The sequence below is a fragment of the Lactuca saligna genome, chromosome 5, assembly GCF_052625555.1.
Source record: "Lactuca saligna cultivar CGN05327 chromosome 5, ASM5262555v1, whole genome shotgun sequence".
NCBI classification, from domain to species: domain Eukaryota; kingdom Viridiplantae; phylum Streptophyta; class Magnoliopsida; order Asterales; family Asteraceae; genus Lactuca; species Lactuca saligna.
Window position 1 is genome coordinate 42,940,740 of NC_136421.1, and position 7,621 is coordinate 42,948,360.

Sequence of the window (7,621 nt, forward strand, 5' to 3'; positions counted from 1 at the left end):
GACACCCAATATTAAAAAATATTAAGGCTAGGACCCAACAAACTATTTTTATAACTTAGAAGAGATATGCCGTAATCCAAGCTATAAAATATTTGAAGGTAGGTGACTGACGATTCACCAATTTCCACCAAGATAAACGAAATGTATTATTAGGTTTTAATTGGATTTGAAACTCCTAGATCTTTGAGATTCATTGAACTGTTCAATGGCATGTTTCAATCTCGAGTGTGCCCTTCAGGTTTTGTGACTGGGATGCCGAGGATCACAAAACAAGGTGTGAAGTAACCATGCAAATTACTTGGTACCCTTAATAAATTACCCCTCAATCGATGTGCCGGTTAACCACACACGCTCCATCGATACTATGATAAATATTAAGTCACCCTTTACCTACCTTGTTAAGTCCAAGTTAGTGTGCTGGTTAACCACACTCGCTCCACTAACGACTTAGACAAAGTGTAAAGTGTAATTTCATGGATTAGCACCTTATTCACATTTTCCTAAGTAACTAAGATTAGGAATTATTAAGAGTTTAGTTACTTAGTATTTATCATTAATACTTTTAATGAAGGGAGAATTATAGTCCTGTCAAACTCGTTCGGCTAACGACCCTCCACCAGTCAAGCAAGCGGTGGGTGAGAGTGGACACCCATTAAGTTGCCATTTTATAGGCAACAACCTTATACCCACCTTATAGACCGGCTTCGTGAATGAGGCGTACTAGCGGTAAGACTGACTTTACTCTTATACATATATATATTATTAACTTATAATATTATAAAGTATAAGGGTTGAATTTTAACTTTTAAAATTCTAAGGGCTAACTTGGAATTAAAGTATTCATAAGAGAAAACTTTATAAATTCCAAAACTTGAGGGCAAGTTTTAAAACTATTCAAAACTAATTAATTCCATAACTTATGTGTTTAAAGTGGTTTTAATCCAAAAACTCTTCAAGTTCCATAACTTGAGGATATGTTGTGGAAGACTTTAAACTAATAAAAGAATTAACTTTTCTTTATTTTATAACTTATGGAATTAATTAAGGTTACTTTATTTTTTTTATTTAATGAAGAGACTCTTGGTCCTCCATAACTTGAGGAAAAAGTATGGAGTCATAACTCCAATTAATTAGAACTAGACTCTTCATTTTTGTAACCTTTGCCAACTTTTATGAGTTTTATGAAACTTAAATGTGACTTTTCATATAACTTGAGGACAAGTTACAAAAACACATTTTAGAATCAACTCTTAGATTAATTTGGATTGAAAACAACTATTTCATTCAACTTTTCTATTAATCTAAGCAACTCATAAGAACAAGATAATTCAAATCAAACTTTTTCATGTAATTAGTCTAACCTTTAAACTAATACAAAACATGAATCTATTGACAATTATCTTTGAAATTGGATTAGCATGAACATTACCACATCAAAAACAAGTTTATAAGTTCAAAAACAACTTAGGGTAATGTTCCTAGTCCATTTCTAGCCAAAAACCTCGAAAATATGCAATCTGGGGGTCCAACTCGTCGAGTGCATGAACCTACTCGTCGAGTTGGATCGTTTTGATCATTTTTTTAGGCATGGATCGCCAAGTCTCTTGATGGACTCACCGAGTCTGATGATCAGACAGCAACAATTTCGATTTTTTAAGCAGTTTGGCAAGTATAACAAGAAAACAAGCCTTGGCTCTGATACCACTGTTGGGTTATGAGCATTCTAACACTCCTAAGTGTACATGCAACCTTAAATACCTTGGATCTATGTTTTCTCTATTATACATTCAAATATGAACATCCAAGGTATTATCCTAATATAGCATACATAACTATCAATATACCAAGATAGAATACATACCTCTTTGATGTAGAATGTCTTCATGAAGCTTGAGTGCCTAGTGCCCCAAGTGTGACACCTCAAATGGTTCACACAACACCAAATACACTTGGAATAACTTGAGAGAATTCTACACTTCATGAAATCGGCTAGCCCTCTCTAGAATAATACTAGTGCCGATTTTGTCAAGAATAAGATCTTTATATAGTGTTACAATTAGGGTAAACCCTAATTGTCATGACTTTCCATTTCCTTGGATCCATGGGTTCAAATACACCATGGAGCATCCATGGAGCATCATATGGGTTTTGGCCTAACTAGATAATCCATGGAGCATTAGCCCACTATACAAGTATGGATGATTTACACAATTAACCCATATATTTAATTAGTCTTCTTTTGATCACTTAATTAATCCTAGATTAATTCTTGATCAATACTAATTAAATAATCTTATTATTCTTATTATTAATATACTAGAACTTATAATATATTAATAACCATAAGTGTCTTATTTCTCTCATTATAGTCTATCCAAGTGCATGATGCCATGCAACCCAAATGGACCATGTCGGGTCGGGTCAAGTCTTACCAATTATAGTTATGGACTTAGACATTAATCCAACAGATGCATCACAGCTCCAAATCACAACCATTACTTGACCCATATGAGCTATAAATAACTATGCACCACCCGAATCCCCGATCCGAGTCCAACTCTATCCATCCCATGCTGACAGAAAGACACACTCTTCAGAGCAACTCCCAAGAGTTCTCTTCTTGCAATCGAATGCACATGCTGAACTAGCTCTAGGACCCTCGGGTTAGGAAACCCATCACTCTGACGACCCTCAAAACATCCCTCAGGATGAACCACTGATACACAAATCCTTTACCGAAATCAAGCTGGAAATCCAAAACTCCATATCTACATCCCTTACGAGCCTCTTGTCTTTACAGCCCTGGAATTCCATTCTACGACCCCAGCAGACATCCCCTCATGATGTCATCCTAACCGCCGCCGCACACGCTGCTCGAAAACCACCGTCGAACCCCTCCGATCATAACTCTACACTACCGCTTTCACTTCCGCAAATTTGCACTCCCCTTCGGAATTACATTCCTACCTCTTTCCTTACCAACGAAAAACACTTGACCACCTCGTCACCATGACAAGAGCCACGGTGCTCACCCAACGCTACACCGCCTCCTTATAGCATAACCGCTATCCATGCAACACATATGCCCAGAATCTGCTCGCAAGGACTCTCGAGTCCATGCACCATCACCACTAATCAAGGTCAATACCCGGGGCCAGACCTTCTGATGCTAACACATCACAGCATACTCAATTCATTACTTCGCACCGATCCGATAATACCGACAGAGTCTTCAGCATGACTGGGCCACCTCACCAGGTCTTCAGTCAAGCTGGACCACTCTCAAAACCCTCAGCCAATCTGGGCCGCCCTCCAGGGCTTTCCGTCTGGCTGGACCGCCTTCCGGCCTTCAGTCTATCTGACCGCTCAACTAGCATTCATCAATCCGAGATATCCCTCCGGGGAATCCTCCCCTGCATACTGTTCTAGCCCCTCAGGGGTCCCGAACTCTATCTCTATCATACATACTCGAACCCAACCTGATCCCAGGTTCTACACAATCAATGCCATAGGTCTGTAATCCGCCCCGTACGCCTGCTACTTACCTATACCAGCCTGCTCTTGGCTGAAAGGAATACCGCCGAAACCCAAACAGCTAAACAACCTCTCAAGTCTATTGATCATCCAGAGAATTTCCAATTCTCCCCCACTTAGGGCACTGACTATCAACCACCGGCCGCTAACACCGACCTCCCAAAATAATCTTGCACAAAACCCAACGCTTACACGCAAACTAATTTCCACTAGCACTAGCAACCTTCGCAAAACACATTTCCACACTGATAAATCCGTTCAAAAGTACTCATTCCTCAGCTAACCACTCCTCAGACTGAAGATGCTACCCAACATTCAACCAACACCATATCTCCACTAATCACCCTCACAAATGATAACCAACGATAACACGAAACACCAAACTATAACCTTACCAAACCTTCAAGGAACAACGAATACCAAAACGAGAACCCGAATCACAATCCATAACCATGCCAAACCCTCGAGGAACATGGATACCAAACGAAAACCCGAAACACAAATCCATAACCATGCTAAACCCTCGAGGAACACGGATACCAAACGAAAACCCGAAACACAAATCCATATCCATCCATCAAGACTAGCAGATAAACGATACTCCACAATAATCATAAATAAACAAGACAACAAGGAAGAAACATACCCGTAGCTGCGTCCGGCACTGCTCTAACCTCCTCCGCTACAAGCTGAAAAGCACGACCCCAAGCCCTTGGTGGCTCCGCTCCACCCTGACTTCTACCTGCGATCCTCAAAATGGACGGTGCTGGAGCCTGCACCGGTCCTGCAACAAGCTGTGGGCAGTTGACCCTCAAGTGCCCAACCTGATAACAATGATAACAGATCCTCAAATCCCGAACCGGCACTGACTGCTGATAATCCCTCGCATAGTGCCTCTCCTTTCCGCACTTGCGGCATGCCCCACCGGACTGACAAACTCTGGTGTGACCCCTCCCACACTTTCCACAAACGTGGCTGCCTTGATCTCCCATCCTAGAATCAACGGTCTTAGACCGTTTCATCGCCGGCTGCGACTAAACTGGAGCTTACCTCAGCTCACGCAACTGCAACTCAATCTCTAACTCACGCCGCCTGGCGGCCTCGTGCAACTCCAACAAAGTCTCGCACCTCTGCGCGTACACAAACTGACTGATATCCCCCTTTAGCATACTCAAATATCGAGACATCTGAGCCTGCTCCGAAGCGAACTCAGGGCAAAACATCGCCCTCTCGGTAAACATCCTGGTGATTTCCATCACCGACTCCGTATCCTGCTTCAGTTCCAGGAACTCCTGATCCAACCTCTCTCTCTCGACTCGTGGAACATAACGAGTGCTGAACATCTCTCTGAACTGATCCCATGAAATTTCAGCCCTCTGCGCGTCCGAGTATGACCCCGTGGTCAATCTCCACCAATCTTTTGCCCCGAGCCTTAACAGGTTCCGAGCACACCTCACCCTCTGATCAGCAGGGTATGAACACGTGAAGAAACACCCCTCCACGTCTGATAACCATCTCATAGCAACGATCGGATCCCGAAATCCATCAAAGGTGGGAGGCTCCGTATTAACGAAGTCCCGATACTGAAAACCCCTACTAGCTCCTCCCCTACCGCTGCTACAGCCGCTGTAGCCGCCGCGGCAGCCATCTCCGTGAGAGCCGCATAACACTCATCAAAATACTCCACCATGGTGGTCTTGATCGACCCAAATAGTTCCGGCAGCTCGGCCCGGAACAATGCAGCAACCTCATCATGCAGGATCTCACGAATCCTCGCGTCCAACTCGTGCGTACTCATCAGACCGATAACCTCGAGCGGTACTTGTGACAACCCGATATTTCAAGACAATGAAATATAAAATCAGTCAAATATAGGTAAAAATTAAACTTTCCTAAAACCTTATATGGGTTAAATAAAGTAGTAGGAATCGTGTCAAGGTTGTCATACATATGAAGAACCCTAAAATCCGAGTTATAACGAAGAAGTTATGGCCAATCGAAGATTCTCGGCAAAACTGGCAATACTGATAAACGTAAAACGCGAAGTTTCAATACAATAGTTTTTGGCCTTAGGTATCTAAATGAAAATTTTAGATATCATCAAACCGTAAACGTACATAAATAGAATGTCCAAATCTGACTTCGTATGAGGAAGTTGTGATTTTTCTAAGTTACAGATATAACAGTAGACAGCTAAAAACTCGAAATAGAGATCGAGAGACTTTTAGCCGACACAATCTAAATGAGAATCGAAAGGCTCAACAATACTAGCGCAACGGTAAAAAGTCTGACGAAAACGGACGTCGGATGAAGAAGTTATGGAACTTTAACGGACTTTTCCTGTCCCGTCCTATTAAAAATATGATATTAAAAATAAATTCAAAACTAGCCGACAGAGTCTAAATGAAAGTTGTAGATCGTAGTCTCACCTTCGCGTGGATATAAAGAACGTCGAAAACGAAGTTCGTATGAGAAAGATATGAATTTTTGAAGTTTGCTAATTAATTAAAATATAAATTTAATTAAAACTCGGTATTATCCGAAGAACGAGTCAGCGGTCCGATCCCTCGTACGCCCAGCGTACCGTCGTACGCCCAGCGTACTCGGATGCTAGGTTCCGGTTCGTCCACGTCGCTCCAATGTTTCGACCGAGGATGCGCTCATGCATGACGCATGAGTACGCAGCGCGTACTCTAGTACGCCCCGCGTAACGCAACCTCTCAGACCCCTATAAATAGAGATGCGAGGGTGCCGGCCAAAATTGCTAATTTCCTTCCTTTCTCACGTCGAAGCTCTGCGTTTCAACCCTCGGAATCATCCCAAAGGCCCGATTTTCATATCCAAGGTGGGAAGAAAGTTTTACACTCCCTAGACTCCCGAGATTTCCCGAGAATCTTGAGAGATCTGCTTTCTCGAGTAGAAGTTCTGCTCGGTTTTCGTCACGCTTTGTTCAATCGATCAAGTGAGTTCATAACCCTTTCAAACACACTTTAAATAAATTTTAAATGCTTTTATACTCTTTAGGGGGGGGGGGGGGAATACAAGTAAACTTACGGTTATTATCGTGTATTTTATAAAGTTTCACTCCACTTGTTTATCGAATAAATCACTTGGAATTCCTTACTACTATGGAAAACTCTTGTCATACTTTGCGTGCATTAGACTTATACAAAGTATATAGTGATTTCAAAGTACTTTTCGTTGCTAAGTCGTTTTATACATTCTAAAAAAAAACTTATGATTTATGCTTTCTCAAACATTGTGAAAAAGGATAAACTTTGCATACAAAACTATCACTTTAATACAGACTTAGTTGAGAATCCATGAGAAGTGTATATCTTCAAACACTACTTTCTTATTAGAAAGTAATGCTGCAAGTCCTGTCTATAACCAGAGTCTCCCGTTAGGAGAACGTGTCAAATGTGTATAGATCTATACGGGAAGTCATGATCCCGCACCCTGACTGTTAGCTACAGTCCGTCCTTTGGGGTGACAGTTGTCATAACGCTACGACGCCTGAAGAACGTCGCTACAGGCATATTATGTTTAGTATGGTTATAAAACTCATCGGATATACAATTATTATGGTATTATGCTTTTATGAACGAGTAGCTATTAAAACTATTCTTCATCTAACAAATGCCATCTTCGTATAGCTTTATTATATAAAACTATGACACAACTTTTAAGAACGTCGGTTGCTTGTGATTTTCGGTCTTAGAGACTGCCAGTCATGTTAGGAAAATAAGGGTTTTTCCTGTATACAAACCAAACAACTAATAGGAAAATAAGGGATTTTCCTGGTGCAATTATTTACAACTTATAACACGAACATTCATATGCATTTCATACTTTTATAAGAAAATAAGGGATTTTCTTGGAAAACACAACAATTCATATCTCAACCATTAGGGAAAATATGGGATTTTCTGGATCTAATACATTCATTTACAACACAACAAACCATAACTCTTTACATTTGAAATACTGCGTTTTCTGGAAAACATACACGAACTTTCGAATGGTGTACATTTTCTCAAAACACTACGCGTGAACTCACCAACTTAATTGTTGACACTTTCTCTTT